At 34.5% G+C, this 17,730-nt stretch overlaps 3 pseudogenes; all 3 read right to left on the reverse strand.

The window, feature by feature from the left end:
- Positions 1 to 769: 769 nt before the first annotated feature.
- Positions 770 to 3,879, reverse strand: LOC116138052 (annotated as a pseudogene).
- Positions 3,880 to 5,548: 1,669 nt separating this feature from the next.
- On the reverse strand, positions 5,549 to 9,981 carry LOC116137950 (annotated as a pseudogene).
- A 2,327-nt stretch (positions 9,982 to 12,308) lies between these two features.
- LOC116137951 lies at positions 12,309 to 17,454 on the reverse strand (annotated as a pseudogene).
- Between the last annotated feature and the right edge of the window lie 276 nt (positions 17,455 to 17,730).

A 17,730-nucleotide genomic window follows, 5' to 3' on the forward strand; every position in this document is an offset into this window, starting at 1 on the left:
TTTCTAGGTTTTAAGTTTTAACATTAAAACAATTATCGCAAGAATATAGTCATTGAAACACACAGCCCATCTTTCATGTTTAATCTATCAATCTTTTTTAATTTTCAAGACCTGGATTGTCATGTATAGTTTATCTTGATATATACCTACCAAGTTCTTGACATTTAATAATTAATGCTTTATTTAACTTCAAATTTTTTTTTGTACCGAAAATATCCAGGCCAGGGCCCTCAATTAAATCATGGATGCTCAGATGGAGAATTAAACCTGAAACTGTATACCTATTCACATTATCCCTAATTCGTCCTAACCAACTGGTCGGGAGAAATTTTGGTTTTGTTGGTGGAGTTATAATTCTACTCATAAACAGTCATGTTGTTAGCAATCAACATTGACATACTAAATGATTTCCTGGGGGAAGCAACGCTAAGAATATAAATTGATATTGGATACAAATCAGACCATCCTTTCGGTGGATGACTGAGAAAATTAAAGTTGTAGTGATCAATCAACTCTCTGACTAGTTGACAATTTGTGAATAAAAATAGTATTTAAACACAAGAAACCTGATCTTGGCACTAAAATCATTTAATTTTCAAAGCATGTGGAGAGAATCTAAACTCAATTGGGTCTGGGATGATATTAATCATTAATTAAACGATTCATATCTGCAAATTCATAAAGAGAGCCATGAGAGGGGACATTTATTGCTACACGCTGGTTTATAGATTTCAAGATGAAACAATGCCAGGAGGTTATACTGAAATCAGATATAAGTATAAACTAAAATGATATTACAGAGGAAACATCAACGCCGCTTCTTCCCAGTTGCTGCTTCCCAACCCTGTAAAATGTGGTTCACTATTTCCTCCACACCAAGCCCATGCTTGACCTGTATACGAAATATTCACATAAATCATCCAGAGACAAAATTGTTTAAAATTCCCAATAGCAGGTTGCAGCTCGAAAGAAAGAAAATGTTCATGTTTAACAACAATAATTTCATGTCATGGGGTAAGGCAGGAACTTTGTGGGAAATTTATAAACAGGTTTCTGTTCGTATAGATAGTTGAAAAATACCATAGGGTAATGAAAACATTTACATAAAGCATTTGTAGCAAACAGATTGTTAAAATCTTTTCTGCAGCAAAAAAGAGATTAAAATTTGTATGTTCAAGTAAACAGATTAAAAATAACTTCTTCATTTTTTGTAATTGAGGAACTTCCACAGGTCAGAAAACACCAGGTTCTTTCATGCTTAAATCAAGCAAATGCAAATACTGCCTCAACTAACCTGAGCAAAGACAAAAGGCCCTCCATCACGCATCTTAAGTGCATCACGCTCCATTACTGCTAAGTCAGCTCCAACTGCTGGTGCCAGGTCAGTCTTGTTTATCACCTACAACCAAATGCAACAAATCATTCACATTAACTTCCAGACAAAACAACATAAACTACAATACTAAGCAATTACAAATATTAAGCTACATACTAGAAGATCAGCTTGGGTGATGCCTGGGCCACCTTTCCGAGGAATTTTATCACCACCAGATACATCGATTATATAAATGATATAGTCAGCCAGCTCCCTGCTAAAGTTGGCAGCTAAATTATCTGCAGACATTAAACTTTATAAGAGTTGAATCTTCTCTAGTTGTAATCCAGTTCCAGTAGAGACAGCAGTTGTGTATCACAAATCATGCACAACTTATCATAAGACTTTAACTGTTAACAGATACAATGAGTACTACACATTAGCTCTGAATTTCAAACATGGGCCTTCTCTTCCCTAGTGAAATTTTCGTTAGAATAGATTGCCTGAATTTGGATAACCACAGGCTCCCCAAATAGCTGTCATAATTTCCCAATATCATTATTACTAGAGCAAACTTTTTCAACATGTAGTCAGTCTATTTCCGTTGTGATGACCTCTACAATTGGTAAATCAAGATAACAACTTTATCAGTCTAATTTAGATTTTAGCAAGATCTCTTCAAGAGAAAATTCATATTGAGAAAATGCATTCTCTAATAAATTACCTCCCCCGGATTCACAAAGAAGTATGTCTGCTTTGAACAAGTTAGAAAGTTCCTCAAGCGGGCCAAGGTTTATGCTGATATCTTCACGAATTGCAGCATGTGGACAGCCACCCGTTTCCACAGCACGTATCCTTTCCTCGGGCAGAGCACCATTCTTCATCAGGAACTCACCATCCTCTTTTGTGAATATATCATTTGTCACCTGAAGTGATTATATTCCTCTTCATCCATCATTCTACTTAGATAATCATTAAATAAATTAAAAAATAACAAGAGCATATGATTAGACAAGATAATAACAAATGTAAAGGTAATTCTTAGGAGATGTAGTACAAGACTGAAAAATGGTTGTTGGCTACTGAGACATTCAATTTGAGAATACGAACCATGAATATTTGCTAGTTCATCCACCTCTCAAGTGCAAGGAATGAAGTTAAGTGCAAGTGGTCTGTGTCATTAAGGCTAAGTCCAAGTCCAAGACAATAGATGGGGATTTATGAGTTGAAAATGGAGCTTACTTTCCATATGGATCCAGGCACATGCCAGAAAGTTCCATTGAGAGTACTTTTAATAAACCAAGATTTGAAAAATAGAAACATACTAGATACAACTTAATACAGCTAGAGGTTCCTAACGCTCCTTTATGGACAAACATCTTTTTGGTAATAAAGTTGTGTGATTCAAGTTTGGGCAAACTAAAGGAAATTGAAGCAAAGTCATTATCTATAGAACACATGCCGTCACTTTCTCAATTTTTTTTTTTTAACTTTGAATAATAAAAAGCATCACCATCTATAAATCTGTGTCATATGAAACACTTTCTTAACACTCCTAATGGCCAGTACATAGACTTGACCTGGTTATGCACTAGAAAGACCCAAATTTGAAATTTTTGAAATGCTCAGTAAACAGAGTTAACTTGACGGTTATGCACAAGAAAGACAAAATTTGAAATTTTGAAATGGCACTGATTCGAAACATGAAATTTTCAGAGAGATGGCTGAGGCAAAACTCAAGATTATAAGGAATGACAAGAATTCATTGTGATGATACTTACAGCTGCAAGGCTGTAGTTGTCCCGTAAGATTACATAAAGCCAGCATTAAAGCTGTTTCCTGTAGGCAGTAACCAAATGCTCCATCAACAGCAATTCATTGATTAATTTGAGCCGTGACAAGAATTATAATACCATGAAAATGGAACACATTTGGACAATACAGAAATCCCAAATCAAAGCATACTAAAATGTGTCCTAAACCAGATAATTCCAGATGCCAAAACCACTATGCATTCATATAATATAAATAAAATTTAAGGACAACAATGAAACCCTGTTCAATAAAAGTAAAAATGAACTAGCAAATTACATTTAGAACTTAAAATTAAAATTTAGAGAGAATGGTGAAAATACCCAGTACCAACAGGACCACCAATACCAACAGTAAAGGCTCTCTCATTGAAGTCTCTGGATAGAAGAGGAGGAGCTCTTCTACTGAAGAAACCAGGAGAGTAAATGGGTTCATGTGAGTGTGGTGCGAGTCCGTCGTGGCTATGGTACACCCTCCCATCTGGACCTACCCATGATTTCGTAGCTGAATCTCCATCACTTCAAAATGTTTGATTCATGAAAACAGTTAGTAAGTTCATCATAGTACATAAATAATACTCAACCAGAAAAATAAATAATCAAATAGAAAGATTACTGATGGGTATGATCGTGATGGTGATGATCAGGATGATGATGGTCATGTGAAGCCATTGACTATGGAACTGAAGAGGATAAATTAAGAGATTGTTAAGAGTGAAGCCATAGATGCAAGAGAAGCAGATTCCTTTTGGTACTTCTTCCATGGTGATGAAAAAGTAATTTACAGAAATACCCTAGTTGTATTTATAATATTATTTAAAAATACAAAAGTATGTTAACCTGATAACCTTCGTATAAATAAAGATATCTTTATTCATTTTTAAATATAAAAAATATAATTTTTATTCAAATTCAATATACTCTTTAAATTTAACGTAGATATTCTTTATTTTTAAGAAAGAGACTTAATGAGAGAGAGAATTAATAAATAAAATGCATAAGAACTTGTAGTTTAAAATTAGGATAGACAGTGAAATTTGACTCTTTAAATATGGTGAGTCAAACTCACTCTCTAATGTATATTTTAAAAATAAAGAGTCTGTTGGACTTTTGTTTGTATGAATAAACTCTTTATAATAAAGAGTTTGTATCATATAAAAAGTCATTTGGAATGCTCTCACTATTTACTAATATCTAATCTCTCTTAATTCACATGTGAAGTTATATATAAAAGATAAATTGAAATAGGTTGAAAATGTGAAGATTAGAAGATAAATATTATGTACAATGACGGAAGAACCCCCACTATCAATAGTAGTTAGTATGCCTCCCAATTTAGCCAATTAAATTCGCCCATCAATCTTCTTTATGTGTCATATGGTGGCATGTCTTGATTTTTTTTTTTTAATTATTATTATTTTATTTTTTACAATCGGAGGTATTCGGACCAGTTTACATACACTTCAGCTAATTCTTGGGGATCTTGGATCTACCGACCATGTAAGATTTCTAGTGATTACCTTTATTAGTAACTAAAGAAAGATTCGAATTTATGACCTCTTGAGTAATACATCAAAGAGTCCCTATTAAACTACTTAACGACCCAAAGGTAGTTTGTCTAGAATATCAATGTGTTCCATGACATACATAGTTTTATATAGAGTTAATTTCATTCATTTCTTCTATGCTTAAATTTTAAATGTTTTAATGATTTTCGAAAACTATTAAATATTATGATTTGTGTAAATTAATATGTTGTAATATGATTAAACTATAAAAATACTATAATTTGTACACATCAATATGTTATTATATGATTGGATGATTTAAAATTAGAGGTAAATGAAATTACAGTAGATAATGTGACAAATTATTAGGATAGTCTGCAAAATGGTTTAGTATCAAATTTGATCACAATATTGCGTTGCTATTTCAATTTTAAGGATTAATTATTTATTAAAATCTTATCATAAATTAGCATAGTGATCTAAAATTAAATATCAGTTATAGCTAATGGTAAATATTATTTGGGTTTACGAGAGAATCATAAATTAGGTTTTAAGATATTTCCCGAAACATAGGGGGTCAACCAATATTGTCAAACGACATTTGTTTTCCGAAGAGACGACATGTCGTTTGGCTTGGAAACGGATGTCATTTGCCTTTCAGACGCATGTCATGCGTTTTCAAAAATATCAGTTTACTCCCTCTACTGTTTCGCAAATAGGATACTGGTCGTTGTTTGGCAAAATATATATATATATATAATTTCTTTTTTTTTTTTTAAAGAGCATTAAATGTCTCTTTTGCAGGGACTCTCAGAATCTTCAATATTATGCCAGATATTCTCTGAAACTGATGTCGGTTTTTTGGCCAGTCTTCTTTTTGAGAGAAGCGGTAATTTCGAACTGTTTGGAATAAGTTAGATGATTCCATAACAGTCATCTTCATTGCTCTGGGCGAGGTTGATCGAGGCACAAGAGCTCTGGTAAGATTCTTCTCCGTCTTCTTCTTCTGCTTCCTTTTCTTCATCTTGGAGTTGTGAAAGAATAGTCTTGAGGTGGTCTTTGAGTTCTTGTTTTGTCTTGGCTCCTGCTAAGGATACTAATGCCACAGTCTTTTTGTGTAAAAAATTGGCAATTTCAGGGGTAATTGCCTGAGTTTGATGAGGTGAACTTGAGAGACAAAGTTGAATGTTTTCTTTGGACACGTGGGATGCATCAAATTTATCCCACCACTTGACTTTAAATTTCCGGATCAAATTAGGGAGATTGCTAATATTTTGGACGATTTCATATTCCCATTGTAAAATCCACGAGAGGTGGAACTTTGCTGAGAAATGAAGTGATGGAGGGAAGTTTGAATCTGCTTCGGAAACTTTGAACTTGAGTTTGAACTCATTGAATCCTTCATGGACAGTTGGGGGTAGGATTTCGGGAATTAATCCAAAATGATCCCACCATTGGGAAAACCAATTGGGAAATTTGAATAAAGTGTTTCTTTTGAAGTAAATCATCCAGGAGTGCCTGTGATGACTATTTTGGAGAAAGAGTGATCTGTTCCAGGCTCTTTGATAGTCCCAGTAATTATATCTAGGGGGGTCAAAATTTTGGGAAAATTTTCTGAATTGGTTTGGGTTGGATCCCCAATCAGAAGGACTAAGGATTTTCATAATATGAAAGGTTGAATGAGTGATAAATCTCGATTGGTTTTTATCCTCATAGTGTTTAAACTCACAAGAGTCAGAATCAACAAGAAGAAATTCATAAAATTTTTGAGTTTTCCTTATATATATATATATATATATATATATGATACCCAGTACACCTAAATCATATTTACAATAAACCACGTGGATATTGCATCACACTAGAATACGTATGTTTAAAAAAAAACACACATTGATAATATCACTGTTTTGAAACCTGGACCAGACCAGTTGGTTCGACCGGAAACTGGCCACAATCTGGTCCGGTTCAATGTTAAACTCATTAATAGATTAAAAATCGCTTTGGATTGCTGGTTCGATCGGTCTATGACCCAAATTGGGTCACTAATTATTTGCATATCTAAAACCTAAAAAAAAACCCATTCCCAAATTTGCATCTTCATTCTTCATTTCAATTGGGGATATTTACTTTCTTAGCCGTGCAGAGTTCGAAACTTCGAATCGCATTTGCATCTTCAATCTCCCTACATCTGCACCCTTCAAATTCCATTTTCAATATTCTTCTTCACTCCACTAAAGTCTAAAGAAGATTTAAATCGATCCTAGTTCAACTTCACTGGCAAAACTGTACTTCTTCACTCCAAACTGTACTTTGCCGAATTGCAAGTTGATTCTATTTTCTTCTTTTGGTTTTGTAGTTGTAATATTGTATAGGATGAAGAATAATTTGGAATTAATAGTGCTCTATATGATGCTTTGTGGAACAACTTTGTTATCTGAATTCTTCTTAAGAATATTGTATGATATATCTCATTCTTCTTAAGAATATTTAGTGGGCTGCCTAACTTTGGACATATTTTAAGAGGATATATATAATTTATGTCAATGACATATTTAGTGGGCTGCCTAACTTTGGACATATTTTAAGAGGATATATATAATTTATGTCAATGACATATTTAGTGGACTGCCTAACTTTGGACATATATTAAGGGAGATATGATTCAATTTTATTGTGTCTAACATTTTATTGTACTGCTTACACTATAGGAATTTATAACTAATGTGAGATAGACATGCTTAATAACAAGCAAATGCAAATACTGCCTCAACCTATGAGCAAAGAAAAAAGGCCCTCCCTCACGCATCTTGGTGCGTCACACTCCATTACTGCTAAGTCAGCTCCGATGCTGGGGCAGGTCACCAACCAAATGCAACAAATCATTCACATTAACTCCAGACAAAACAACATCAACTACAATATTAGGCAATTACAAATATTAAGCTACATACTAGAAGATCAGCTTGGTTGATGCCTGGGCCACCTTTCCAAGGAATTTTATCACCACCAGATACATCAATTAATAAATGATATAGTCAGCCAGGCCCTGCTAAAGTTGGCAGAATTATCTGCAGACATAAAATTTTATAGAAGTTGAATCTCTCTAGTTGTAACCAGTTCCAGTAGAGACAGCAGTTGTGTATCACAAATATGCACGACTTATCATAAGACTTTAACTGTAACAGATACAATGAGTACTACACATTAACTCTGAATTTCAAACATGGGCCTTCTCTTCCTAGTGAAATTTTCGTTAGACTAGATTGCCTGAATTTGGATAACCACAGGCTCCCCAAATAGTTGTCATATTTTCCCAATATATTATTATAGAGCAAACTTATTAACATGTATCATATACATTTATGTTGTGATGACCTCTACAATTGGTAAATCAAGATGACAAATTTATCAGTCCAATTTAGATTTTAGCAAAGACTTTCAGGAGAAAATTCATATAGGAAATGCATTCCCTAGTAAATTACCTCCCCCGGATTAACAAAGAAGTATGTCGGATTTGAAAAAGTTAGTAAGTTCCTCAAGACGGCCAAGTTTATGCTATATCTTCGCGAATGCAGCATGTGGACAGCGTCCCGTTTCCACAGCATGTATCCTTTCCTCGGGCAGAGAACCATTCTTCATCAGGAACTCACCATCCTCTTTGTGAATATATCATTTGTCACCTGAAGATTATATCTCTCCGAATCCATCATTAACTTAGATAATCATTAATAATAAGAAATAACAAGAGCATATAATTCGACAAGATAATAACCCATTGTAAAGTTAATTCTTAGGAGATTGTAGTCAAAAACTGAAAGAAATGGCCGTTGGCTAGTGACGTTCAATTTGATAATACAGAACCATGAATTATGGCCAGTTCATCCACCTCTCAAGCGCAAGGAAATGAAGTTAAGTGCAAGATGGTCTGTGTCATTTAAGGCTAAGTCCAAGACAATAGATGGGGATTCATTATGAGTTGAAAATGGAGCTTACTTCCCACTATGGATCCAGGCACATTACCAGCAATCTCCATTGAGAATACTTTTAATTAAACCAAGATTTGAAAAATTGAAACATACTAGAATACAACTTAATACAAGCTAGAGGTTCCTAACGCTCCTCTATGGAGAAGCATTTTTTTTTTTTTTTTTTTTTTTTTTTTGAGTAATAAAGTTGTGAGATTCAAGTTTGGGCAAATTAACGGAAATTGACGCAAAGTCATTATCTATAGACCACATTGCCGTAACTTTCTCAATTTTTTTTTTTTTTAAAAAAATACTTTGAATCTAATAAAAAGCAGGTTAATCGGGTGAGTAACCAATTATTATGAGAAAAAATAAATGCATAACTGAAAAGCATGAAAGTAGTATGAACCTAAAATACCATCACCTCTATAATCTGTCATATGAAACACTTTCTTAACACTCCTAATGGCACAGTTCATAGACTTGACCCTGTATGCACTAGAAAGACCAAAATTTCAAATTTTTGAAATGGCTCAGTAAACATAGTTAACTTGACCTGGTTATGCACAAGAAAGGCAAAATTTGAAAATTTTGAAATGGCACTGATTCGAAACATGAAATTTTCAGAGAGATGGCTGAGGTAAAAACTCAAGATTATAAGGAATGACAAGAATTCATTGTCGGATACTTAAAGCCGCAAGGCTGTATTTGTCCGTAAGAATTTACATAAGCCAGCATTAAAGCTGTTTTCCTGTAAGGCAGTAACCAAATGTTCCATATACACGTGAAAATGGAAACATTCGGACAATACAGAAATCCCAAATCAAAGCATACTAAAATTTGCCCTCAACCAGATAATTCCAGATGCCAAACAACTATGCTTCATACAATTATAAAAAAAATTTAAGGACAAAAATGAAACCCTTGTTCAAAAATAAAAATGAACTAGCAAATTACATTTAGAACTTAGAATTAAATTTAGAGAGAATGGTGAAAATACCCAGTACCAACAGGACCACCAATCAAACAGTGAAGGCTCTCTCATTGAAGTCTCTGGATAGAAGAGGAGGAGCTCTTCTCCTGAGAAAACCAGGAGAGTAAATGGGTTCATGTGAGTGTGGTGCAAGTCCGTCGTGGCTATGGTACACCCTCCATCTGGACCTACCCATGATTGCGTAGCTGAATCTCCATCACTTCAAAATGTTTGATTCATGAAAACAGTTTACTAAGATTACTGATGGGTATGATCGTGATGGTGATGATCAGGATGATGATGGTCATGTGAAGATTGACTGTGGAAATGGAGGATAAATTAAGAGATTGTTAAGAGTGAAGACATAGATGCAAGAGAAGTAGATTCCTTTTGGCACTTCTTCCATGATGATTAAAAATTAATTTACAGAAATACCCTAGTTGTATTTATGTATACATTACACTACTTCCTGTTCCAGAATATCTTCTGATTGACATCAACAAATTTAAGATAAATTTATTTAATTCTTAATATATTTAAAAATATACAACTCTGTGACTACTTACTATTTACTAATCTCTAATCTCTCTAATTCACATGTGAAGATATATAAAAGAGAAGAAATAGGTTGAAAATGTGAAGTTTAGAAGTTAAATATTATGTACAATTACGAGGAAGAACCCCCACTATCAATAGTATGGTACGCCTCCTAATTTAGCCAAAAATTCGCCTATCAATCTTGGTATAGAATCATATGGTGGCATGTTCTGAAATATTTTGTTAATTAATTATTTTTTTTATGATCGGGATGTTCGGACGTTACATCCACTTCAACTAATTCTCGGGGATCTTGAAACTACCGATTAGGTAAGATTTTCAGTGATTACCCTATTAATAACTAAAGAGTGACTCGAACTCATGACTTTTTGAGTAATACATTCAAGAATCTCTATTGAATTATTCAACCACCCAAAAGTAGCTTGTCTAGGGTATCAATGTGTTCCATGTCATACATAGTTTTATATAGAGTTAATTCATTCATTTCTTATATGCTTAAATTTTAAAGTTTAATGATTTTCGAAAACATTAAAATTAGATTTGTATAAATTAATATGTTGTAATATGACTAAACTATAAAAATACTATAATTGTACACATCAATATGTTATATATGATTGAATGATTTAAAATTAGAGGTAAATGAAATTACATAAATAATGTGACAAATTATTAGGATAGTCTGCAAAATGGTTTAGTATCAAATTTGATCACAATATTGCGTTGCCATTTCAATTTTAAGGATTAATTATTATTAAATCTTATCATAAATTAGCATAGTGATCTATAATTAGATATCAATACTTAATGAAAATATTATTTAGGTCTACAAGCGAATCATAATAAGGTTTTTAAGATTTCCCGGAACATGGGGGTCAACCAATATTGTCAAACGACATTTATTATTCCGAAGAGACGACATGTCGTTTGGCTTGGAAACGGATGTCATTTTCCTTTCAGCCTGTTATGCGTTTTAAAAATATCAGTTTACTCCCTACTGTTTCGCAAATATAAAAACCCCTAGATTTATGGTAGCCAGTACACCTAAATCATATTTACGATAAACCACATGGAATACATCGCACTAGAATATGTTTGTTTAAAAAAAAAACACACATTGATAATATCACTGTTTTGAAACCCGGACCAGACCAGTTGGATCGATCGGAAATCGGCCACAATTTGGTCCAATTCAATGTTAAACTTGTTAATAGATTAAAAATCGCTTTGGACTATGGTCGGACTGGCAAAATAGTCCCAAACCACTAGTTCAACCGGTCTGGACCCAAACCGAGTCACTAATTATTTGCATATCTAAACCCTAAAAAAAAACCCATTCCCAAATTTGCATCTTCATTCCTTATTTCAATTGGGGATATTTTCTTTCTTAGCTGCACAGAGTTCGAAACTTTGAATCGCATCCGCATCTTCAATCTTCCTGCATCGCATGCACCTTTCAAATTCCATTTTCAATCTTCTTCTTCACTCGACTAAAGTCAAAGAAGATTTAAATCGATCCTAGTTCAACTTCACTTGCAAAATTGTACTTCTTACTCTAAACTGTACTTCGCGGATTGCAGGTTGATTCTCTTTCCTTTTTTAGTTTTGTAGTGTTTATTATTGTATAGGATGAAGAATAATTTGGGATTAATAGTGCTCTATTGGTGCTTTGTGGAACAACTTTGTTATCTGAATTCTTCTTAAGAATATTTAGTGGGCTGCCTAACTTTGGACATATATAGGGGATATATATGATTCAATTTTATGTGTCTAACATTTTAGTATGCTTACACTATAGGAATTTATAACTAATATGAGATAGCTCTTTTGATTTTGGCTCTATTGTTGGAATATGACCTTTTCCGACACCTACAATGTTAGAACATATATTTTTAATGCAACAATGTCGTAATAATCATTTTATGGGTAGTTATTACGAAGCCAAGCCCTCGCATAGTTAAAATAAGGAATATGAAAAAAAGAAGCAGTACATTTTTATTCTCTCATGTAAAAATAAAAGACAAAGAAAGTTATCTCAACTTTCATCATTTCTTGTAACCATCTCCATTCATTAATGGAATGGAAAAAAAATAATGACATGATGCGATCTTTAAACAACTCTTCAATAGCATGCCGTCTCATATTGGTACACACACTGAGCCACCCTGCCTAGGTTCATCGCAACTGTAACAAACGTTTCTGGAAAATGAGGGTTTCCAAGCCGATCTGTTCACTCTTCATCCACGTTGTAGCAATCATTTTCTGTATGTGTTCACGAGCCTCTTCTTCAGACGCTCCAGTTTCATGCATGTAACAATTGATGGATTAAGAGTATCCACTCTTACTATCTTGTACTAAGCCTCACTGTTTTTTTTTTTTTAAATAGTGAAAATATTTTATAATCAATTACAGTTTATTTACTCTTCGGATCTAAGCTTTTACTTAGAGGACAAATTTATGATTGATAGTTTCAAAAAGATATATAATAACAAATAACTCTTCATAATAAATAGATTAATACGTGAGCTCATGTCAAAAAAGTATCATATTTTAAAAAGAAAAGTATATATATAAAGCTTACAGATGAAAGTCCCCATGTCATTTGCAAGTCGTATAATGATTGATGACCACTTAATTATATCGCTATATTCTTCCAAGTATTTCATAGGCCCTTTTGGTAATGGATTTGTACTTAAAAAATATGCATGGATTAGCATCACAAGTGCTCCTATAGAAATCCATGCACGTCCATGTATTCTTGAGGGTTGGGGTGTAACCATCCTTATACCACTTTGCCTCCAATAAATAGTTTTTGCATAAATCTGCCCCTAAAACAATTTATAATGATATCAATCATAATGAATCGCACATAAATCTACAACATTAAAAATCATCTTCATAATATATCTATATAAATAGATTGTATTAATACCGATTTCTTTAGATAGGAATGATGTCAACTGTGTGTTCTTTGAAAGCATCAAAACCCAATTCGTTGACGAAATTGTAGAGAGCAAGAAAAAATATCTTCATATAGTGTGGAAGTTGGTCAATTTTGTTGACATCCCATCTAAATAACAACACAAATTATATAAAAATTCCATGTTGGGAATAGCTATGCACGGAATTAAATAACTATGTGTATCAATCGAAACTATCATGGCCTGCCACAAACCTGTCAATAGCTTCGGTTAAATTTCAAGTTCATCCAAAGTGCCATAAACATTATACACATCATCCATAGACGTAATCAAAGCATTGACGATTCCAGACATAGTCCTACAATGTCCATACTGTGGTTCGGAAGTCATCCCCATAGCCCAAAAGAAACTCATCATCCAGCTATCTCGTGCAAAACTACTAAGTTGATGTCCAAGAACCATCTTCTTCCAATTCCTTTATATGAAAAAGAACATCATCATGTGTACAAGATATACAAGAAGTTCCAATGATTTTTTTTATTAATTGCTTTTATTTATGTTGTAGGTTCATGTTTAGATATTAAATCAAAAACTTTACCCTCTTAATTAGGTATAGCTAGCCTCTTACCTTGATGTAGACTTCATATCCTCTGATGCATTGCTGCACCATGTTAAAATCAAGTTTGGCAAGCTTAAGCACGATACTGTTTATGTCAGGTCTTGTCTCATATACATCTATGAACCACCTGCCTCCAATCTTGGCATCCTCCAATACCGCGGAAGCTCCAACTCAGGCTCACTACAGTGGGAAGTATTGATCTTTGTTTTCTTTCACATATTCCTTGAGGTAGGAGGTTGTGAAATTTCTAACATCATCAAAGATGACATTCTCTCCCTCTTTCAAAAGAAATGCCAGCTTCATACATAGATAAAATTCCTCTGCAATCATCGTGAGGCATGGCCTGAAGTTTCCTTTCTCATCCCTGAAATGTCGAAAATTTCTGGAAAAAGGAGAATAATTAAAGTGAAATGAATTACTTTTTCCATCTGTTGCACCGTAAAGAATTTCATGTATCCAATATATTTTACTATTAGTTTGGTAGAAAAATTGTGTATAATGAATCCAAATGGCAAATTTTGTGTATGTTATAAATCTATTAGGCACCTATAGGAATATCATAGCCATGCTGTCTTAAAAGTCTGAATTAAGAGATATTGCATGTAAACTTTCTTTCTTGGCTTTAATGTTGGAATATTGTTGTGTATCTCATTTAGGATTCTTATTTCATCCTGAAGGTGATTAGATACTCCAAGTCTTTCCAAGTCATCAATCAGCTCTAGTGATATAAGGGATCCACCGAATTAAGCATCAGCCTAAATCTTCCTTAAGCTTTTCAACCGTTGGGCAAACGATTCTCCCTGCATATTTCAGAACTAATTAATTTTAATAACTTATAAATACAGATGCGAACCAAATATTTCTATAAGTATAAGCAGTAAAAGTTAATTGACAACAGAAATATACCACATAGTTACTGAGTGAGTGATTGAACATAATCATGGGACCAATTGGAAGGTGGGTAATTGGCTGATCGTCTAACAATGGTTTCATCAGACGTTTTGGTTGCAGCTATACATTTAAGTATTGATCTATCAGCTCGACGAACGATGTTGCTGGATGATCCAACTAAGGAGCTTTTTAAGGCGGCAATCTTATAAAAGTTATTGAAGGCAGTGAAGTAAGCTGACAATAAAGAGCCATTGATTTAGGAAGGTTTTAAGGTCAAGTGTCAGAGGAATGACTTGCAGAGGTTGTAGTTGCACTCCTGTTGCCTCTCTCTAATTTATACACACCGTGTCTTACCATGAGTACGAGGTAATCAATATGAACGAATAAAAAAAATAAAAAATAAAAAAAGAATGATATTTTAATATAATGAATCTTGGTTTTTGATAAGAAAGCTAACTAATACTTTCTAACTATCTTGCAATGAGCCACACATACTTGTGAAGTAATATGTTTGTCTTCCAAAATGAATGTTGTAAATCAATACCAATCCTACCTGCAAGATTAGTCACAATACAAAACAGAAACTGCAAGAACAATGAACAATCACACAACACAAGATATATCTGGTTCGCTTGTTCATATAGAACAAGTTACATCCACGTGAACTCCAGAATTGGAGCTCGCTGCACTGATTTGATCACTTCAAAGATTACAATTTACAGATGAATATTCTTCACTGTCACTCACCGAATCAAACACTCATTCACTTCCCTGTATCCCGCAACTCCTATCAAACCCTAGAGTACTCTATACTTTTAAGGAACCCTTGCCCTAAAACAAATACTCCAGAAAGATTCCACAAAGAAGACTCAGAATGGGTGTGAAACCCTAACCAAATGAAATGCTATTCAGAGAAAATGAAACGAGACTAAAACTCGATCTCTCCCAAATGCGTGAATAGTCCCTTTTTATACTGTTGACTTCTGATTGCATTTGAGCATTGGATTCTCTTTAACTTTGATGGCTGTGTGATTCATTTGGAATAATAGACAAAACGACAACATTTTTTTACCTGGTCTAAACGACGTCGCATGCTTCACTTATTTAACAATCTCCACCTTGAAGTATATGGCAGTCGTTCAGCAATGTCAGTTCAGTTGTGCAGCAAGCTTTTCCATACTCCTTTAGTGATTTGGTTATCCCATGCAATAAGTTTAAGCAGTGCTTGAACTTTGCAAGTGTTACAACCTTGGTTCCCATGTCTGTCGGGTTGTTTTCAGTGGGATTTTCTGCAGGTTCACTTCTCCTTTGGAGATCATATCCCTCACAAAATGATAACTCACGTCAACATGTTTGGTTCTCTCATGGTACACGGGATTCTTTCCCAGATGAATGGCACTCTGACTGTCGAATAGACAGTCACAGTTCCATCCTGCAGCTTGGCCTTTTCAGGAATCCTTGGAGCCATATGGCTTCTTTGAATGCGTGGTTACAGCCACGTATTCAGCCTCAGTTGTGGACAAGGCTACCAGTGTGCAGTTGGGACTTCCAAATGATGCAGTTTCCTCCCAAAGTAAACTGATATGCTGTGGTGAATTTCCGCGAATCTCTTCACCTGCAAAATCAGAATCTACATACCCACCAGATCAAGTGTGGAGTTTCTTTTACAGAAATTCAGACCAATATTTTCTATACTTTTAATGTATGTTAGTAGCCATTTCAAAGCATTCTAGTGTCACACCCAGGATTTGACATGTATCTACTTAGAAGTGATATTGAATATGATAAATCAGGTATACTGATCATAGAGTACATAACAGAACCATGGCATTTGCATATGGTATGGTTTCCATTTTAGTCTATCAGGTTCTGTTTTAGGACTTTGGGTTTTCTAAGGATGAGGTGACTAGCTAGGGGCATTGTGGCACACTTAGAGTCACTCATTCCAAACTTTAGCACAAGTTTTCAGATAAGGCATCTGATGCAATTTTAGGCTGTAATTCTTCCTGTTTCTTTCTATTAACATACCTAAAATTTTCTTAGCACCAGCCCAAATCTTCATGTCAAATTCAGCATGCAATTTCCTTTCAATTCCTCAATTTGGTCTTATTACTAATTAATAGCATGTCATCAACATATAATAACAAATTAACAGGATTTGATCCACATGTGCAAAAAAAGAAACAATTATCATGCTCACTTCTAGTAAACCCTATGCCTACTAAAAGGAGTCAAATCTCTTGTACCACTGCCTAGGTGGCTTGTTTGAGACCATACAGAGATTTATACAGCAAACATACATGGTCAGGGAACCTTTTATCCTTAAACCCTATAGGTTGACTCATATAAATCGTTCTTCTAATTCGCCATGCAAGAATGCAGTTTTACATCTAACTGCTCTAACTCTAAGTCATAATGGGCTACTATAGATAACATAATCTTATAGTTTTGAATTTAACAACAGGTGAGAAAATTCAGTAAAGTCTATACCTGCTCGCTGGGTGTAGCCTTTGGCTACCAACCTAGCTTATACCTTGGTGGATCAGTTTGGTTTATGCCTTCCTTTAGCTTGTATAACCACTTACAGTCCACCAGTTTGACATCTTGGGTTTTGGAACCAGAATCCAGGTTTTGTTCTGCCACGGGAGTCCATCTCCTCATTCATGGTAGTGAGCCAATGTTTTCTGTCCTTTGAGTTGACTGCCTGTTCATAGGAGTCAGGTTTCTGTCTTGGATCTCTACTCCAGCCAGCAGGGCTGTGTAGATGAGGTCTGCATAACTGAACCTTGCTGGTGGTCTTATGTCCCTTCTGGTTCATCTCTGGCAGTTGATACTGAGCCAGATCATTTTGTTGGTCATTGTCAATGTTTTCCTCACTTTCCTTCACCATTAGGTTCAGTATAGTTGTAGTGTGCTCAGTTTATATTTGGTTCATCAGTATTGTTCTCAGGCTCTTGCCTTGTTGACTCCACCTCAAACTGAGTACTGTCTGTTTGCTATGGTGTCTCCACTTGGTGGCTTGAGGTACCTGCACTGTTATTAGTAACCCTACAAGGGAACATAAATTCATTAAAGATAACATCTCTACTGATGATAACCAACCCTGGGGTTTCTCTCTCCCACAGCCTATATCCTTTGGTTTTTCTTGATACCCCAGAAATACACA

The sequence above is a fragment of the Pistacia vera genome, unplaced genomic scaffold (assembly GCF_008641045.1).
Source record: "Pistacia vera cultivar Batoury unplaced genomic scaffold, PisVer_v2 Contig338, whole genome shotgun sequence".
NCBI lineage: Eukaryota > Viridiplantae > Streptophyta > Magnoliopsida > Sapindales > Anacardiaceae > Pistacia > Pistacia vera.